Genomic DNA, 21126 nt, shown 5'->3' on the forward strand with positions numbered 1-21126 from the left:
GGGCCTTGGCGAGACCACACCTGGCGTACTGAGCACAGTTTTGGTCTCCTTATCCAAGGAAGGATATACTTGCCTTGGAGGCGGTGCAACGTAGGTTCACTAGATTGATTCCTGGGATGAGGGGGCTGTCCTATGATGAGAGATTGTGTAGAATGGGCCTATACTATCTGGAGGCAGCACATTCCAGATCATAACAACTCGCCACGTAAAAATATATTTCCACATGTCACTTCTGATTCCTTTGCCAATCAAATCTGTGTCCTCTGGTTACCGACCCATCCGCCACCAGAAACAGTCTTTCCCCATCCACACTATCAAAGCTCATGATTTTAACACCCCCCCCATCAAATCTTGCCCCCCACCCTCTCCACTCCAAGGATCTATCAATTAGTCTACAACAGACCCAGAAATGAGGTGAGGAAAACCCCCAGAGGTGGAGAGCTTTGGGAACCGTAGGTCCAAAGTAATCTGTTCCTCCTGAGCACTTTGAATAGGATTTTCAATAGTTACTAAATACCTGTGGTGACAGGATTAAAAAATGCATCGTATGAAGGCACAAGTATTGCAGCTAAGCTCTCCACACAATTGCTCTATTAAAAACAGAATATAGATTTCCCAATATCCTACACAGGTGGGTGGGTGGGTGGGAAACCAAGGCCAAAAAAAAAGGACCCAGAAAAACTCAATTGCAACACTGTCATTTACAGCTTATTTGGCCCCTCGTCACTTGTGAAATAAATTCCGCACATTCCTCAATAGATGCACATTTATCTCAGGTTTCATTCAACCAAGAGCCAAAACACTTGGCAAAGCCCGAGCTGCTCATCACCACTCTCTGTAGCCAATTCCAAGAATGGCACCCAGGAGTCAGAAATTTACGGTACAGGAGGCCACCATTCGGCCCATCATGTCTGTGCTGGCCAGAAAAGCTATCCAGCCTAATCCCACTTTCCAGCTCTTGGTCCGTAGCCCTGGAGGTTACTGCAAGTACTTCTTAAATGCGATGAGGGTTTCTGCCTCTACCACCCTTCTTTTAAAAAAAAAACATTTCTCAAAGTAAAAACTCACCTAACAGGAATTTGAAACAGCTGCAAAGTCTCAATTCTTTTTCTGTAATAAATCAGGAGCACTCGCTCTCATATTCCTCTTGCAATCAGAGTCACCGTCCGACCACATCACTGTACTCCTGCCCCAACTACAAGGAAAGTGGCAGCACTGAATTAAGTGTTGGCTTCTGTTCAGGAAGAACAGCTAGCAGACGGGAGCATTTACAGACAACGCTTTCAGACTGTGAACCAGCCATCCTGTCCACCTCAAGTCAGGCAAGAGTTCCACTTACCACAGGAGCCTCCATCGCACTGCAAGTATCTTTCAAACGCATTACTAATGCACGAAAAAATGTGGAGAATGCTGGTTCTCAACTTTGAGTAGCCAGTGTAAACAGGAAGGGACTGAACCCTCCAGACAAATTGCAGCAGGCACTTTTATTTATACTGACGGCCCATCACACAATAATCGAGCACTTTTTTTGTTGTTTACATATTGGGTAATGGTATCTGGTTTCCTTCACATTATTATATAATATGTACAGCCTCAGAATTTATCACTGCCATCGAGTGTTCTCCCAACAGTTCAGCAAGTTTAACAGCAACAGGCGAGGCCCTAGGACAAGGATTGTCCCAGATCCGATCTCCCAATCTCTGCTGAATTAGCCGACCTAAATCAATTGGTGGGTAGCACCCTCGCCTCTAGGTCAGAAGGTTGTGGGTTCAAGTCCCACTCCAGAGACTTGAGCACATAATCTAGGAGGAGGGAGCGCTGCACTGTCAGAGGGTGACGTTTTACCGAGGCCCCGTCTGCCCTCTCAGGTGGACGTAAAAGATCCCACGGCACTACTTCGAAGAGGAGCAGGGGAGTTCTCCTCGCTGTCCTGGGCCAATATTTATCCCGCAATCAACATCACAAACAGATTATCTGGTCATTATCACATTGCAGTTTGTGGGAGCTTGCTGTGCACAAATTGGCTGCCGTGTTTCCTACATTACAACAGTGACTCCACCTCAAATAGTACTTCACTGGCTGTGAAGTGCTTTGGGACGTCCAGTGGTTGTGAAAAGGTGCTATAGAAATACATATCCTTTTTATCTCAACCAAGGCAGCAGTTGGGAATGTTGCGATTGGTCCCTGCAACCCCGATTTAGAGAAGGGATTAAAAAAAACCAAGTTCCTCCTCCTGATCACTATCCAGTGACTGCTGGATGCACACACGTGCGGACATCAGGCGAGGACGGGATCAGGCACGGCTGCAAATGAATAGTCTACAGATGCTCAAGGCTATCAGAACGACCACTGGGCCAAGGTAGTGAAGGGCTATTGACTCAATGACAGAACGAAGTCAATACCAACAATTTGCATTTATATAGTGCCTTTAATGTAGGAAAACATCCCAAGGCACTTCACGGGAACGTTAACGAACAGAATTTGACACTGAGCCACATAGAGATATTAGGACAGATGAGGTGGGTTTTAAGGAGCGTCTTAAAGGAGGATTGAGGTAGAGAGGCGGAGAGGTTTAGGGAGGGAATTCCAGAGCTTAGGGCCAGCACAGCGGAAAGCCGCCACTGGTGGAGTGAAGGAAGTCGGGGATGCTCAAGGAGGCCAGAATTGGAGGAACACAGGGATCTCGGAGGGTTGTAAGCAATTTTCCCTTTAAGCTGCGTGTCTGGCGCTCTCGCACAGGCCACTTGCTGACTTTACAATATGAAAAGCCCTTTAATGGGCTGCACAGCCTGTTAACGGGGCTGCGCACCCAAAAAAAAAATGAAAGGGAACATTGGTTGTAGGGCTGGAGAGGGTTACAGAGATCAGGAGGGGGTGAGGCCATGGAGGGATTTGAAAACAAGGATGAGAATTTTAAAAGCGAAGCATTGCCGGACCGGGAGCCAATGTAGGTCAGCGAGCACAGGGGTGATGGGTGAACAGGACTTGGTGCGAGCTAGGACACGGGGCAGCGAGCACAGGGGTGATGGGTGAACAGGACTTGGTGCGAATATACCTTTAGGAGAGGAGAAAAATTTGCCGCTATACTTTTTTTTTTACATAGATTTTCAAAGAGATATTTCTGCCCTAAAGTGGTAAATGTATCATAGTCTGAGCTCCCTGCAGACTAGGAGGGTCAGCAGGTTCTGTTCTCAGTCACTGCTCAGATCATTTCCGCACATCTTGCTGTGCTGCCACTGCCCCAGGCTATTCTCTGACTCAAGGTTTTGGCCCAATGGATCAGCTCCTCTGTGATCCCTTCCTCAGCACCTGGTGTCAAGGCACAGGCAAGATCGTATTGGGTACATAAGCCAGCAGGGGTGGGGGGGTGTGGGTGTTAAAAGTGGAAACAGGACCTACCGCAAAAAGGCGCAACACCACATCCGAGTAGAAATCAAACAACTACTTGTATTTATATAGCGCCTTTAACACAGTAAAACATCCCAACACCTGATCCAGGTGCAAAATTCCAATGCATCGTCACCATTCCATTCCTTAATCTTGATTAAAGCCCACAGATCTGGAATGGTAATACTTCTATCAGCAGTTATCTCAGTCAGTTTTACACAACACTGCCAAAGGACACATTCAACCTTAAATAAAACCATGCCGAGTCGAACCCATCAACCAGCAGCACAAATCAGGCCAATTATTACCACAAACATGAAATGTACTGATTTTTCATTTGAAAGACCATTTCTTCTGATTGGTGACTCAGTGACGAGGGGCCAATATAAAAGTGTCACCAAGAGAGGGGCTCGAAGAAACTGCTTTAGGCAGAGGGGTGCTGGAGCACGGAATGCTTGGCCACAGGGAGTGGCGGAGGCAGTGACTGCTGCATCTTTTAAGGGAATATTAGATAAATATTTGAAGCAGAGGAAAATATCAGGCTATGGGTGGGGGTGGGGGGGAAGAGCAGGGTAGTGGCATTAGTTTTGATTGCTCTACACACAGTCAGCCCACACACAATGGGCCGAATGGCCTTTTCCGGTGCTATAAACTTCTATGACTCACCGTGGCATTCATTTCTAAAGCCACTCCAAAACCCTGCTTATTACAAGCCTCAAACATTCTGCCACAAAAAAGACTTGTATTTCTACAGCACCTTTCACAGTGCTTTACAGCCAATGAAGTACTTCTTGAAGTGTAGTCACTGTTGTAATGTAGGAAACATGGCAGTCAATTTGCACACAGCAACTCCCACAAACAGCAATGTGATGATGACCAGATAATCTGTTTTAGTGATGTTGATTGAGGGATAAATATTGGCCCAGGACACTGGGGAGAACTCCCCTGCTCTTCTTCGAAATAGTCGCCATGGGATCTTTTACGTCCACCTGAGAGAGCAGACGGGGCCTCAGTTTAACGTCTCAGCATAATTTCCGACAATAACTACCTTGTAAAGACGTTTTGGTGCATTTATATAGTTCAACTGAATCTAAAATGAGTTCCAGAGAACTCAACTGCTCCAAGGGATATTTTTGCATATAACGCGAAGCTGAAGAAGTTGACCCGTTGAAGAATTGCTTCCATTGCTTAAGCCGCTAACCTCTGCCCTTATTCCTAGTTTCTGCAGTGATTGATAGGAACACAGACACGAGTAGAGGTCAACAGTATGAAGACAAAGGGTCTGTTTCTGAAATAGCTCTCCGCTGTAACATCTTGAAAATTCCAAAGGTTTGTTTGTAAAACCACAAGCTTTATTTCTTCAGCTCCGACCTTTAGAACCTTTCTCACTTGCATCATAAGGTCAAATGACTTCGTCTCCAGTGATCTTTTTCCCTTCATCCACACCGTGGCCTCACCTCAAGCTCATTATTCCCAAAAATAGATAGCTCCTTCATTCCTACAGACATCACTTCACCCTATAATCTAACCCCAAATTTGGCGTCACCTATTCAACACTTTGACTTACTGGTGCTTTTCATTACACTGGCTCTTCAACTCAGAATTTAGCCCATCGTGCCTGTGTCGGGTCTGTGAAAGAACTATTAGTCCCACTCCCCCGCTCCTTCCTCGTAGCCCTGCAGATTTCTTCCATTCAAGTATTTATCCAATTCCCTTTTGAAAGTTACTATTGAATCTGCTTCCACCGCCCTTCAAGGCAGCGCATTCCAGATCACAACAACTCGCCACGTAAAGAAAAAAATTCTCATCTCCCCCCTGGTTCTTTTGCCAATTACCTTAAATCTGTGTCCTCTGGTTACCGACCCTCCTGCCAGTGGAAACAGTTTCTCCTTATTTACTCTATCAAAACCCTCATGATTCTGAGCAACACATCAACTTCCTTCAGAAAAAACCTTCCAACTGCTGTGTTGGCTTCAAATGAGTTTAAAGATGGAATAGTTTAGTAGTTCTGTAATACCAACTACAGTATTTGCAAGACCCTTTCACCTAAAATCTGAAGCACCTCACAAAGTAGTCGTTACCTGGCTTAGGTTGTGGGACCTCGGATACTGGGGTTAACATTAGGTGCAGTATCTCTGCTGAAATCTCATCAAGTTTCGGAAACCAAGCTATCAAAACTAGCATTAGTTACAGGGCAGTAAAAAAGAACTGAAGGTTTAACTGGTTCAACATCACGCCTTGGTTAACCAAATAACCATCATACAAATCATGTGGCCCCATTTTACACTCTACATTAGAACAATGAACCTTCAAACAGCGGATTCATCAATTGAATATTTTCCACCCAGCGCACAAGCCTTCCAACTCTTCCATCCCCTCCCTAACGCTTTGCGGTTATTCCCCCCTTTCCAATAACACCAAGGTGGCTCGACCACTTAGCATTAGAACTTGGGTCTGCACCAAAATGACAAATTCTTAGTGAGAGCCATCAAGCACCAGCCATGGCAGGGGGGGGGGGGGGGGGGGGGGAAAAAGAGGGAGAAAAATAGACTGATAATTAATACATACTGCCCCCTCGCCCCATCCATTCCAGAGTGGGAACTGTCAAGCCAAGGCCATCCACTTCTCCCACAAAGAGGGAGAGGAACTCAAGAGGAAGCCAACTTGACACCATCTAGTAACCAATTTCAGAGCCGGAGCGATGGAGGCCAGGGATCAGGCTGCATCTTCCACCCTTACGGCTAGGTATTCCCATTATATTGGGGGTGAAGACACATCAAAGGGGAAGGGAATAGAAAGAGGTACTCGCACACCGAACAATCACTACTGATAAATCCAATAGGGAATTCAGGAGAAACTTCTTTACCCAGAGTGCTGAGAATGTGGAACTCGCTACCACAGGGAGTGGTTGAGGCGAATAGTATCGATGCATTCAAGGGGAAGCTGGATAAACACAGGAGGGACAACGGAATAGAAGGATATGCTGATATGAAGGGCGAGATGAACCAAGCTGGGAGGGGTACAAATGTCAGCATAGATAAGTTGGGCCTGTTTCTGTGCTGACTCTGTTATACACACTGGCCATAGCTTCACAGCAATCAAGTGTTAGTCTGTGAAGGGTTCCTCTGAAGACAAGAGCCCATACCCTACAGGAACACAACCCAGGCAACAGGGGCTCATTACATACGGATTATAGACTTACTCCGTAGGGTTCTTCACATGAAGCAGGCATTTATCAAACTTTATAAAACACTGCTGCGATCCTCCTCCTGCCCCACCCTGACTTCCAATGAAACAGTGCGAGATACCCAAACAGCAAGTGTCATTGCTAAAAATTGTTCATCAGTAAACAGTGTTCAACAATTTTAGCAAAATATAAAAATCTGATGGGTTCAAAGACACCCCTGAGATTCCCCCCCCCCCCATCCCATGGACCCACTAGGATCTGGGAGCACTAGTTTGAAAATCTAAGGGATGGAAGATATTCAACAGAGAATGCATGTATTCACTACATTCTGGGCACTGTGTAGGAACCAGTATCACTGGAAACAGCAACGCTAGTTGTTTATCAGTGACTGACAGCTGCCGTCAAAACAGTGCGAGCATTTCACTGAATGTATAGTTACTACAGTATCACACAGGGCCTGCAAAACACGCGGACTTTTCACAAGCCCGGTACAAGAGAACTCTTTTGCAACTCTAAAGCAAAATAACATTACAAAAAATTTAAAAGCCTGCTGAGGAAATTATCAGACTACAAAAACACGCAAGACACAAGGAGACAGTTTTCAGAAAATGTACAGACGCTATCGCACTGTGTGGTGCAACTGGACTGGGTCTGTGAGGTCCAAGTGTACAGTCATAGTGCGGTAACATCCTCCGTCCCCACCCCAAACCTTCCTCCCCAACTGAAGGCATTGACTTGCCACGGAAACTTTTATCCACACTTAAGGGCTAAAAGGGATAAATTCCGAGGACAGGTTGCACAGACTGGGCTTGTATTCCCGAGTGTAGAAGATCACGGGGTGATCTAATCAAGGTGTTTATGATGATGAAAGGAGTTGATAGGGTAGATAGAGTGAAACTGTTTCCTCCGGTGGGGTGTTTGGGGGGGGGGGGGGGGGAAGGAAAGAGAGGGGAAAGAGTCCAGAACAAGGGGGCATAACCTTAAAATTAGAGCTAGGCTGTTCAGGTGTGATGTCAGGGAGCACTTCTTCACACACAGGATAGCGGAAATCTGGAACTCCCCCCCCCCCCCCCCCCCCCCCGCAAAAAGCTGTTGAGGCTGGGGGTCAATTGAAAATTTCAGGACAAAATTGATTGATTTTTGTTAGACAAGGGTATTAAGGGTTACAGAACCAAGGCAGGTAAATGGAGTTAAGATACAGATCAGCCATGATCTCATTGAATGGTGGAACAGGCTCAAGGGGCTGAATGCCTTCCTCCTGTTCTTGTCACCCACAGACTTGATATTCCAACACCTTCCATGCTGGTCTCCCATCCTCCATAAAATCCACTTGGACCGCATCCCATCCCACACCAAGGACACTCCCAGTGCAGTGCTGTCGGAGGTGCCATCTTTTCGGTTGAGACATTAAGCTGAGTCTGCCCCCTCAGGTGGGTGTAAAAGGTCCCACGACCACTAATTCAAAGAAGAGCAGGTGCCAATATTTATCCGTCAAACATCACTAAAACGGATTATCTGGTCATTATCTAATTGCTGTTTGTGGGAGCTTGCTGTGTGCAAATTGGCTGGCCCATTTCCTACATTACAACAGCGACCACGCTTCAAAAAGTACTTCATTGGCTGTAAAGCGCTTTGAGACATCCTGAGGTCGTGAAAGGCGCTACATAAATGCAAGTTCTTATACTAGAGGCTTCTGTTCAAACGAGAACAAATAGTGCAAACACTCATAATGAGACAAGATATCAACCCTAGTATGTGCACAATGTGAAGAGGATGTTTCCAACACACAAACGGATAATGGCGTGCATTTATATCACGCCTTTAACATACAAATAAAAGTCCCTAGATAAACAAAAGTCAGCATTAATTTGCAAAAACAGACGGGGCACAGCAAGGAACGAGGCGTACTCTGTCTTTACACCCAGTTTACATTTAACCTCCACACGCCACTGGCGGCCATTTGAACCAAGCATTCAGTGCAGCTGCAAAATATACACGACACACTGAACTACGAATTCTCAAATATTAAAAAAATTCTTCTAGATGGTCTTCTGCTGATCATGTGATCGGTGTATTTTGTTTGCAACACAAGGTTGCATCAGATTCACTGCCCTCAAGTCAGACTCGAGTACTGTCACCAGGCTTATTGCTGGAACACCAGCGGGAGAAAAATAGACACTTAAGCCCCTGTTAATTATAATTTGCAAAACACTTCTTTGTGCGCTTAATTGAGCTCATAATCCAGGCTGACACTCCTAGTGCAGTACCTAGAGAGTGCTGCACTGTCGGAGGTGCCGCCTTTCGGATGAGATGTTAAACCGAGGCCCCGTCTGCTCTCTCAGGTGGACATAAAAGATCCCAGATAAAACCAGAAAATGCAGGAAATACTCAGCAGGTCAGGCAGCATCTGTAGAGAGAAACAGAGTTAACGTCTCAGGTCGATGACCCTTCGTCAGAACGTTCTGATGAAGGGTCATTGACCTGAAACGTTAACTCTGTTTCTCTCTCCACAGATGCTGCCTGGCCTGCTGAGTGTTTCCAGCATTTTCTGGTTTTATTTCAGATTTCCAGCATCTGCAGTATTTTGCTTTTGTATAAAAGATCCCATTGCTGCTATTTCGAAGAGGAGCAGGGACGTTCTCTCCGGTGTCCTGGGTCCAATATTTATCCCTCAACGGACATCACTAAAACAGATGATCTGGTCATTATCACTTTGCTGTTTGTGGGAGCTTGCTGTGCGCAAATTGGCTGCCGCGTTTCCTACATTACAACAGTGACTACACTTCAAAAGTACTTCATTGGCTGTAAAGCACTTTGGGACGTCCCGAGGTCGTGAAAGACTGTAGAAATACAAGTTCTATCATCGATCACACCAAACTGCTCCCACCATTACTTTGCCCCAGTATTAAATGGCTGGAAACACTCTCTCCAGTCGCAACATTCATAACTGTACTACTGTGTAATTGTAGGTGACATTATGAAAATTTCACACATCTATGACATCTTAGTCTTAACACGGCTTTAAATCGCTGATTAACACATTAAAAGTAAATCGATGTAATTAGTAACCACCTGTAATTAGTGCAAAGTAAGCACAGGTAGAGGACAGATCTCAAGTAGCAGTCTGAAAGTGCCCTTACCCAGTCAATGCGCCACTGGTGGCGGGTTTGCAGTATTCTCTCGGCTGGCCACACATCAACAACTTGTATTTATACAGCGCATTTAACGTCCCAAGGTGCTTCACAGGAGTGTTATCAAACAAAATTTGACACCGAGCCACAAAAGGAGATATTAGGACAGATGACTTTGGTCAAAGAGGTAGGTTTTAAGGAGCGTCTTAAAGGAGGAGAAAGAGATAGAGAGGCAGAGAGGTTTAGGAAGGGAATTCCAGAGCTTAGGGCCTAGGCAGCTGAAGGCACAGCCGCCAATGATGGGCGATTAAAATTGGGGATACGCAAGAGGGCCGAATTGGAAGAGCACAGAGATCTCGGAGGATTGTAGGGCTGGAGGAAGTTACAGGGATAGGGAGGGGGGTGAGGCCATGAAGGGATTGAAAACAAGGGTGAGAATTTTAAAATCGAGGCGTTGCCGGACCGGGAGCCAATGTAGGCCTGAGCGCACAGGGGGTGATGGGTGAACGGAAATAAACACGATTAAGGAAATAAACACGATGGCTTTGACAGCATTCAGGGCGCATGGGCGATGGAGGCCCTGAACAGACGGGAGTCTTTCTGCGGGTAATCCAACAGAAACTATTGCCACACGGATGCACTGGAAAAGCTGGTTCTGAGAGAAGGTCAGACCCGGAAAAGACTGGACCAATACGATAGCAAAATACTGCAGATGCTGGAAATCCGAAATAACAGCAGAAAATGCTGGAAAAACTCAGCAGGCCAGGCAACATCCGTGGAGAAACAGTCAACGTTTCGGGTGAAAACCTTGACAAAGGGTTTTCACCCGAAACGTTGACTCTATTTTCTCTCCACGGATGTTGCCTGGCCTGCTGAGTTTTTCCAGCATTTTCTGTTGTTATTTTAGACTGGACCCATGTTCTCCCAGACTGCTGAATGTGACATTTATAAACGCTAAATTGAGCAAGCGCCAAATAGCCTGCCGTTAGTCATTATTTTTAAATTGAAGTTGTTTGCCGTAGTTTTAAAAAGACACCTGCTATTTTAGGAACAGGAGGAGGCCATTCAGCAATCGCGAGCCTGTTCCGCCATTCAATTAGATCATGGCCGATCTGTATCTTAACTCTATTGATCCGCCTTGGATCCGTAACCCTCTAACAAAAAAATCTAGCAATCTCCGTTTTGAAAATTTCAATCCACCCCAAGCCTCAACAACTTTTTGGGGGAAGAGTTCTGAAAATATTCCCCAACGACACAGAAATTACATGACCAGCAGGTGCTGGATGGTGTTTACCCGCCACACGAGCAACAATACTTTCTTAATTATCACTAGGATTCTACGAAAGCGGGAAGGTGTGAACCTTTCTTAGCGCAACCACTTGAATTGTGGGAAAAGCATCCAGCAGCACAATTAATAGACGTTCTCCTTCCCAACATAGGTTGCGTCATAGAGTCTCACAGCACAGAACAGAAGAGGTCATTCGGCCCATCGGGCCTCTGCCGGCTCTTTGAAACAGCTATCCAATTAGTCCCACTCCCCTGCTCTTGCCCTGTAGTCCTGCAAACATTTCCTTTTCAAGTATTTATCCAATTCTTTCTTTTGAAAGTTATTATTGAATCCGCTTCCACCGCCCTTTCAGGTAGCGCATTGTCGAGAAAGTATTTCGAGTTGTGCAATAGTTGTGTGATTATTGCAGGTTACATGTCAGTCATTAGGGGCGAGAGGTCTTCCTGAGATGAAGAATTATGAGCATCACACAAGAGGCATACAATTAAAAAGTGTATTGGTTCAGAATAACATTTTTCTTACAGCGTAGATGCGTTTAGTAATACTGCCAATGCTACATTTTAAGGAGCAATGCTGAGCATTCGCGACAACACACATCTCGTTATGTGCAGGGCTCCCACGGAGCAAGTTATAACAGAGACAGAGTGTGCTGTTCAAAGTACAACAGTACTGCAAGGTATTTTTACGAGGATTGAAATTTATTCTTTGTAGAACTTTCCATTGTGAGAATGAGAAAGTCAAAGGTGTTGCTTAAGTTCTTGTATAACAAAAAATGTTGGTTTACCCAATCCCTGGCATCGGTCCTGCTCCACTTCACTTCAAAACAAGGGGAGCAGGACAGTATCCATTCAGCCCTCTGGCTCTCACCCACACTGAAGTATAACAACTTGCCTTCATATAGCGCCTTTAACGTAGTAAAACGTCCCAACGCACTCCACAGGAACAACACTTCACACCGAGCCACATTATGAGATATTAGGACAGGTGACCAAAAGCTTGGTCAAAGAGGTCGGTTTTAAGGAAAGTCTTAAAGTAGAACATAACACAAGAATTGGGAGCAGGGGTCGGCCATTCGGCCCCTCGAGCCTGCTCCGCCATTCAATAAGATCATGGCTGATCTTCGACCTCAACTCCACTTTCCCGCCCGATCTCCATAACCCTCGTTTCCCCTAGAGTCCAAAAATCTATCGATCTCAGCCCTGAATATACTCAACGACTCAGCATTCACAGCCTGTTGGGGTAGGGAATTCCAAAGATTCACAACCCTCTGAATGAAAAAATTCCTCATCTGAGTCTTAAATAGCCAACCCTTATCCTGAGACTATGACCCCTAGTTCTAGACTCTCCAGCCAGGGGAAACAACCTCTCAGCATCTACCCTGTCAATCCCCCCTTCAGAATCTTATGTTTCAATGAGATCACCTCTCATTCTTCTAAACTCCAGAAAGTATAGGCCCAATCTACACAATAGGAGAGAGAGATAGAGAGGTTTAGGGAAGGAATTCCAGAGCTTAGGGCCTCGGCAGCTGAAGGCACGGCCGCCAATGGTGGAGCAATGGAAATCGGGGATGCTCAAGAGGCCAGAATTGGAGGAGCGCAGAGATCCGAGGGTTGTGAGGCTGGAGGAGGTTACAGAGATGGGGAGGGGCGAGGCCATGAAGGGATTTGAAAGCAGGGATGAAAATTTTAAAATCATGGTGTTGCCAGACCAGGAGTGATGGGTGAACAGGACTTGCTGCAAGTTAGGATACAGGCAGCAGAGTTTTGGATGAGCTCAAGTTCTCATCCCTTCTTTCACCCCCACCGACAGAATGGCAATTGTTGGGGTGCAGTTCCACAGGCCTCTGGCACTCTGCCTAAATGGCTACACACCAGGTGTGCGTCGAGACAGTATCAGCAAGATATCTGACCATGGAGTGCTTTACAGATGTCCCCTTTTCAGCAGGGAAACCACCGCCCCCCCACCCACCCCCGAATCGCGATCAGACATAGGAAACCTGGTTGCTTTTCCCCTGCCTAATCCGAGGGGACACCGAGATCAGCGTCTGCCTCAGAGCAACTTAATCGACAGAGACAGAGAGTCAAGCCTTTGAGCCTCTTATCAGCATGGCTCAGAGTTACACCAGGCAGTGCCCACACCAGACCACTGTGGGAGTAGCAGAAACTGTTTTCATCTGCTCAACAAAGTAACCACTTTGTGCCCGAGACATTCTGTATTGCTGTCGGTGCTTCTGTACGGGTACAGTGTCATACAGACTGAAAGCACGGTACAATGGAGTCTCCTTCGCAACTATTTCATGCGCAAGAGGCCAGAATTGGAGGAGACACCAGAGGTCTCGGAGGGTTGTAGGGCTGGAGAAGGTTACAGAAGTAGGGAGGGGACGAGGTCATAGAGGGATTTGAACACAAGGATGAGAATTTTAAAAATCGAGGCATTGCCCGACCGGGAGCCAATGTAGGCCAGTGAGAAACAGGGGTGATGGGCGAACAGGACTTGGTGCAAGTTAGGATACGGGCAGGATATGCCTCACGTCACATGCTTACATTGGCCACATGAAGGCCTGGAGATCTTTGGAGTCAGGGCCGGGTCTCCCCAAGGCTGAAACCAGGAATACAACACACAGCGAGTCCCCAGCATGAACGTGCATCCGATCAATCCGGGATGCAGCACGCTGCTGGCTCCCCCAATACCCTGCACGCCCCAGATTTTTTTTTAATTGAAGTAGTTTCCAGGGAAGCAGTACCTCTTTGACTTAAAGTGACAGCAGGTATAGCTGATCTACAAGAGAGTGATATTTACAACACAAAATGTTCACTATACGCTGGCAGAGGCCAGTTGGACCAAATGGCCTGCTTCTGTAGACTCCAATATCGAATTCTCCAAACATTAATAGGAAGAGGAACTCAACAGGAGGAGGCCATTCAGCCCCTGGAGCCTGTTCTGCCTTTCATTTAGATCATGGCTGATCTGTACCTCAATTCTATTTACCCACATTGCTCCATATCCCTCGATACCGTTACCCAACAAAAATCTATTGATTACATCGGATATATGACACAGAAACAGGCCATTCGGCCCAACCAGTCCATGCCAGCGTTTATGCTCCACTCGAGCCTCCTCCCGTCTTTCCTCACAGCAAGTTCCATATTCTCACCACTCTCTGGGTAAAGAAGTTTCTTCTGAATTCCCTGTTGGATTTCTTGGTGACTATCTTATATTGATGGCCTCTGGTTCTGCTCTTCCCCACAAGTGGAAACATTCTCTCTCTATCCACTCTATCAAAACCTTTCATGATTTTAAAAACCTCTATTAGGTCACCCCTCAGCCTTTTTTCAAGGGAAAGGAGACCCAGCTTGTTCATCCTTTCCTGATGTGTATACCCTCGTATTTCTGGTATCATCCTTGTAAATCTTCTCTGCACCCTCTCCAGTGCCTCTATATCCTTTTTATAACATGGCGACCAGAACTGTACGCAGTACTCCAAGTGCGGTCTAACCAAGGTTCGATACAGGTTTAGCATAACTTCCCTACTTTTCCATTCTATCCCTCTAGAAATAAACCCCAGTGCTTGGTTTGCTTTTTTTATGGCCTTGCTAACCTGTGTGGCAACTTTGTGATTTGTGTATTTATACTCCGAGATCCCTTTGTTCCTCTATCCCACCTAGACTCGCACCCTCCAAGTGATAAGTGACCTCCCTATTCTTCCTACCAAAATGTAACACCTCACATTTATCTGTGTTGAACTTCATTTGCCAATTAAATGCCCATTCTGCAAGTTTACTAATGTCCTCCTGTAATTTGTTGCAGTCCTCCTCAGTATTGACTATCCCCCCCAATTTGTTGTCATCCGCAAATTTAGAAATTGTGTTTTTGATTCCAAAGTCTAAATCGTTAATGTAAATTGTGAACTGCAGTGGTCCCAGCACTGATCCTTGTGGAACACCACTACCCACCTTCTGCCACTGGGAATAGCTGCCCTTTACCCCTACTCTCTGCTTTCTGTCTTGAAGCCAGCCAGCTATCCATTCTGCTACTTGTCCCGAGTCTGCATTCTCTGACCTTGTTCATCAGTCTATTATGGGGTAACTTATCGAAGGCCTTTTGAAAATCTAGATAAATTACATCTATTGCATTCCCCTTGTCTACTCTCTCTGTTACCTCTTCAAAAAATTCAATGAGGTTGGTCAAGCAAGACTTTCCCTTTTGAAATCCATGCTGACTGTTCCATTACTATATTTTTGGTTTCTAGATGTTCTTCTATTTTCTCCTTTAGTAGGGATTCCATTATTTTTCTTACCATCAATGTTAAGCTGACTGGTCTATAATTCCCTGGACATATTCTATCCCCCTTCTTGAATAGGTGTTACAGGAAACTCTCGTTTAAACGGCACCTAAATATCTGGAATTCTCTATTAACCACCAAAATCCTCACTCCGAAAACACCACCTCAATAACCGGAAATGTTGCCGAGTCCGAGTCTCCCGCGGTGGCCGAGTTAGTCAGTGGGGGTAGTTCTCCAAACTGCCACTACTCGGCTTCTTGGCGCTGTCGGAAGTTGGAACACCTCAATACCCCGTAACAGGAGTCTGACTCTCCCGCGCTGCCGGTAGTCTCTTCTGATCCGCCATTTTACAGGGGTACTGTGTGTCTCCCACGCTGCTGGTAGTCATTTCATTGCATTACCCTCAACTGGCAGTTCTGTACTTAATCAAGCATCTTCCACTATCCATTTAACACAACATTCTGTAGGCGAGTACCGAATTACTGTATACTGCACAGTTCTTGATTTTTTTATTTTTCTTTGTTAAAAATAGCCTCAGTAGATAACCCTCTCCGTCATCCGGAATTTTTGATCAACCGGCAACTCGCCGGTCCCGGATACCAAAGAGTTTCCTGTACGTTAGCTATCCACGAGTCTTCTGGCAGTGCACATTTTTCTAACAAATTATTAAATGTGTGTAGAAATGCCTCTGCTGTCTCTTCCCTAGATTCTTTTAAAATGCGTGGATGCAATCCATCCGGGTTTTATCCTCTTTGAGTTTGATTCGTTTATTTAATACTAGCTGGGGAGCCCCGCGTTGCGAGGTCAATTTTGGGGCGCGAGGGCAATTTTGGGGCGCTTGGTCTCCCTGCCCCTGTGTGTCCCCCCTCTCCCTGTCATGTCCTCTCCGTCCTATCCCTCCCTCCCCTGTCTCCCTCCCCTGTCTCCCTCCCCTCGCCCACCCCCACCCCACTCTGTCCCTCTCTCCGGCCCCTCCCCCTGCCTAGCGCCTGAGGTCCGGAGCCGAGGTCCCCCGCGTATGGCGCGGCTGATGGACGGCCGCTGTGGGCGGGCGGGCGGCGCATGCGCGGTCAGTGGGCAATTTTGGGGCGCTTGGTCTCCCTGCCCCTGTGTGTCCCCCCTCTCCCTGTCATGTCCTCTCCCTGTCCTATCCCTCCCTCCCCTCCCCCCTCCCCTCCTCTCCTCTCCCTCCCCTCCTCCTCTCCCTCCCCCTCCCCCACTCCCCTCTGTCCCTCTCTCCGGCCCCTCCCCCTGCCTAGCGCCTGAGGTCCGGAGCTGAGGTCCCCCGCGTATCGCGCGGCTGATGGACGGCCGCTGTGGGTGGGCGGGCGGCGGGCGCATGCGCGGTCAGTGCGAGCACCCCGCGATTTCCCGAGGCTCGCCCCCCCCCCCCCCGGCGATTTCCCGAGGCTCTTCCCCCCGCGATTTCCCGAGGCTCTCCCCCCCCCCCCCGGCGATTTCCCGAGGCTCTCCCCCCCCGCGATTTCCCGAGGCTCTCCCCCCCCCATTAAATTGTTATTTAATTCCCTAACACATCATTAAAATATTTACCTTAGTTCCCTAACACACAGAAAGTGTGGGGGGGAAAATTGTGAAAAATCAAGATGGCGGCCACTCACCTCGGTTCAGAAGGATAAGGCCCGCCCACACACGCACCGATTGGTCGACCGGTCAGGTCACCGAAGCGTAGGATTGGTCAATCGTCGAGTCACTCGACACTCAACTGTAGGAAGGAACCCGCCGTCCGATTGGTCGACCTCGATGTCACACGGTCGCTAATGAGATGCTAATGAGCGGAACGCTGAACGTTTTTGGGATACCGCGGGCGGGATTTTTGTCCGGCCGAAACGTAAATACGCCTATAACCGGTCCGGAATCGCAAGCTTTCTTTTGAGGCGACGCGCGCGTCGGTACGCTCTGTAACTTTCAAACGTATAGAGAACGGACAGACAGACATCGGGACAGACAGAAGAGCCGCTTTATATATATAGAAGATATCCCCTCTTTTTATTTTAAATGCACTTATCTCATTACTAATCTCATCATCCAATGTTATGTCCACCTGTTCTATCGCCTTGGTAAATACTGAAGCAAAATAATTATTTAATATTTCTGCCATCTCTTTATCGTTACCTGTGGTATTATCCTGTCTATCCCTTAATGGCCCTATTCCCATCCCAACCTTCCTTTTTTTATTGATGTGCCTGTAAAATATTTTACTATTTTGTTTTTATTTAATTTCATAGTTCCTCTTTGCCTTCCTAATTTTTTTTTACTTCTCTCCTAATCTCTTCGTATTCTCTCTTATCATGCACTCCCCTGCTGTCTATGTACTTAATATATGCCTCTTTCCTTACCCTTCATTGTTCCCTTATGGCTTTATTCATCCATGGAGTCTCAAACTCAGTGTTTAGCTTGCTCTTTCCTTTTAGCGGAATATATTGTTCTTGCACTCTGTTGAACACCGTTTTAAATGTTTCCCATTGCTGTTTGCCAATATTGTTGCCCATTTTATTTTCCCAAGTTCTATTCTCAGCCCCTCAAAATCAGCTTTTTGCCAATCTATTAACCTGGTTTTCATCCTTCTCAATTATCACCTTAAAGCGAATTATATTATGGTCACTATTGCCTAGATGTTCCCCTGCTTTTACCTCTTATCTGCTCTGGTTTATTCCCCATTATTAGATCCAATAGCTAATCCTCCCTTGTTGGGCTTTTTACATACTGGGTTAGAAAGGAGTCCTGTACACATTGTAGGAACTCCATTCCCTTATCCCCTTTACCTACCTCGTCTGTCCAATTAATATCAGGGTAGTTGAAATCCCCCATGATTATTAATTTATGTTTTTTTTACTAATTTCCCTAATTTGTCTGCATATTTCTTCCTCCACCTCCCTTCCACTATTAGGTGGTCTGTAGACTACCTCTATTAGTGTGATTGATCCTTTATTATCTTTGATATGGATTCTATTTTTGTCTCACTGATAGCTGTGTCACTTTTTTCTACTGCCATTATGTCATCCCTAGTAAGTACAGCTACTCCACCTCCCCTTTTTCCCCCCTCTATCTTTTCTAAATATGTTATACCCTGCAATGTTTAATTCCCAATCCTGATTTTTCCAGTTCTGACGAAGGGTCATCGACCCGAAACGTTTCTCTCTCCACGATGCTGCCTGACCTGCTGAGTGTTTCCAGCATTTTCTGTTGTTGTTTCTGATTTTTCTGTAGCCATCTCAATCTCAGGCTTGAAAGCTCCAATTGGCCCCCAGCATCCACAGGCTTTTGGGGGAAAGAGAGTTCCAGATTTCCACTGCCCTTGGAGTAAAAAAGTGATTCCTGACATCACCCCTGAACGGCCTGGCTCGAATTTTGAGGTTATGTCCTCTTGTTCCGGACTCCCCCACCAGGGGAAATAGTTCCTCCGTATCTACCCTATCAAATCCTTTTAACATTTTAAACACCTCGTTCAGATCACCCCTCAATCTTCTAAACCAAGGAGATATAATTACTTAATTTTAAAATCTGCTGAGGGTTCGTGAGGGGAGATGAACAAATCTGAAGCCCAAAATAGCTACCGTTCTCAAAGCAACAAAAAAAAACTTAACCTCATGATATCACATCCCAAGAATGTTCACAAGCCACTACAAACCAGGGCCAGCATTCCACAGCATCCCAATAAATCCATGCCCCGGGGAAGACTCAAAATTCAACAGAAAAAAAACCTCTGGCCCACAATCAATATTATTTTAAATAGTTGTTCCACATAAATACTTCAAACGGCCCTGAGGAATAGCAAAGAGACAAAAACACACTCGCGACAAACAATTGAAAAACAGAACTGCAAAACCTGAATCTCACGCACAAAATGATAACAGTTTGCGATCTTTTCTTTATTTATAAAGAATCCGATAGGCAATTTAAAACGTATCTGAGTCTGGCTACACAGATCGATGAGCTAACGAACAATGCTTAAAGAAAACCACAGTTCTACAATTCAATGAAACCGCTCCGTTTGATTAAGACCATGTAAAATAAATCCACCTGTTCAACCACATTCTGTTCTCCGTTTCCTTTTATTTCCCCATCAGCGTTGCAACAAAAACAAGATTTATTTTGTCACACGAGGGGGGGAATCCCTACCTCATCCTGTCGATCTATCAGGAAGCAAACAAGGGCGGCAAGCATTCGATTCAGTCTCAATTCAATTAACGCCAACCCTCTGCTCTGCTAATTAATGCCGCCTTCTGAATAAATAGACATTCAGCACATCATTTCATTTAGCCGGCACATATATTTCAGAGAGGGCCGTTTTCCCTCCCAACACCTGCTCCTGAAACGAGGAGCTGTGAGTGGGATCCAACGGCTGGATCAACAGGGCTCACAGGCCTGAATTGCCCGAGTGAGGGGGACGGCAGTGGGGTTGTCGGGGCTAGGCCAAGTGCTTTGCAGGCCTGCCTCGCTTCGCTCCGCTCCAACCTGCCAGCTCACCGCCCCAGGTGTCAAGGCTGGGTGAGAGAACATGGGGAGTGATTTAACCAGATTCGCGCCCCCCCACCCAACCGCTCACCGCTGGATCCGAACTCCCATTCCCCCAAACACTGACCCGTGGCTCGCCCAATACCCCTCCCTCAATATTCCCTACCCCTCCCTCAATATTCCCTACCCCTCCCTCAATATTCCCTACCCCTCCCTCAATATTCTCACCCCTCCCTCAATATTCCCTACCCCTCCCTCAATATTCCCTACCCCTCCCTCAATATTCCCTACCCCTCAATCTCCTCACCCCCTCCCTCAATCTCCTCACCCCCTCCCTCAATCTCCTCACCCCCTCCCTCAATCTCCTCACCCTCAATATCCTCACCCCTCCCACAATCTCCTCACCCCCTCCCACAATATCCCCTACCCCTCCCTCAATCTCCTCACCCCCTCCCTCAATATCCCCTCCCTCAATCTCCTCACCCCCTCCCTCAATATCCCCTCCCACAATCTCCTCACCCCCTCCCTCAATATTCCCTACCCCTCCCTCAATATCCCCTCCCTCAATCTCCTCACCCCCTCCCTCAATCTCCTCACCCCCTCCCTCAATCTCCTCACCCCCTCCCTCAATCTCCCCTCCCTCAATATCCCCTCCCACAATCTCCTCACCCCCTCCCTCAATATTCCCTACCCCTCCCTCAATATCCCCTCCCTCAATCTCCTCAACCCCTCCCTCAATATTCCCTACTCCTCCCACAATCTCCTCACCATCCCCTCCGGCCGTACCTCAGCTGCTGCGGCGAGTGTCGCGGGCTGGGCCTGTCTCGGTGCTCTGGGCCGGGCGGGCGCCGACTCTCGCACTCCTGTTGCCGCCGCTCGCTCCCGCGCTGCTTATGCTCGCTCCCGAGCGCGCGCCGCCACTCAGCCGCCGGGAGCGCGCGTGTGCACACCGGAAGCCGGCCGACTCCACTCCGCCCCAGGGGTGTCTGCCTCATACAGTCCCCACTTTTAGACATCATGTGCAAACAATAAAGCACACCAGTATCACATTTTATTCCTAACTTTGCTATAATTGGTAATAGTGCACGGGGTTTGAGGAATAGGGACAGTAGTGTGATCCCTGCCCCTGTGGTTTGATTTCCCCCCTGCTATTTCTTGGCAGAATGGACTCGCCCGCCACCATAATCCAGAGACCGGAAGTTGCGTCATTGGGATTTTGAGAGATTTTCTATCAAAATTAAAAGGATTGAAAAGATAAGAAACGACAGGAGCTTCTCCCGTTCGCATTTTTATTCTTTTTCTGCCGCACCATTTATCTAAAATTGCAAAAATTATCTTTAAACCTTGATGTACGTCTTGGTGCCTCAGAGCGCAT

General features: G+C 46.9%; 1 protein-coding gene across 4 annotated transcripts in view; it reads right to left on the reverse strand.

Annotated features, from left to right (window-relative positions):
* The window catches only part of garre1 (granule associated Rac and RHOG effector 1), a 201966-nt gene extending 181312 nt beyond the window's left edge, over nt 1–20654 (reverse strand). For 2 of the 4 annotated variants that reach the window (XR_015078871.1, XM_085991880.1), the window contains exon 1: nt 20538–20654. The gene's annotated coding sequence lies outside the window, so the exon portion shown is untranslated. The remainder of the gene's footprint in view (nt 1–20537) is intronic. The other 2 variants (XM_085991881.1, XM_085991882.1) reach the window with 2 other exon arrangements.
* Between the last annotated feature and the right edge of the window lie 472 nt (nt 20655–21126).

Source organism: Somniosus microcephalus, chromosome 6 (genome assembly GCF_052327205.1).
Source record: "Somniosus microcephalus isolate GS21.2 chromosome 6, FLI_Smic_1.0, whole genome shotgun sequence".
Classification (NCBI taxonomy): domain Eukaryota; kingdom Metazoa; phylum Chordata; class Chondrichthyes; order Squaliformes; family Somniosidae; genus Somniosus; species Somniosus microcephalus.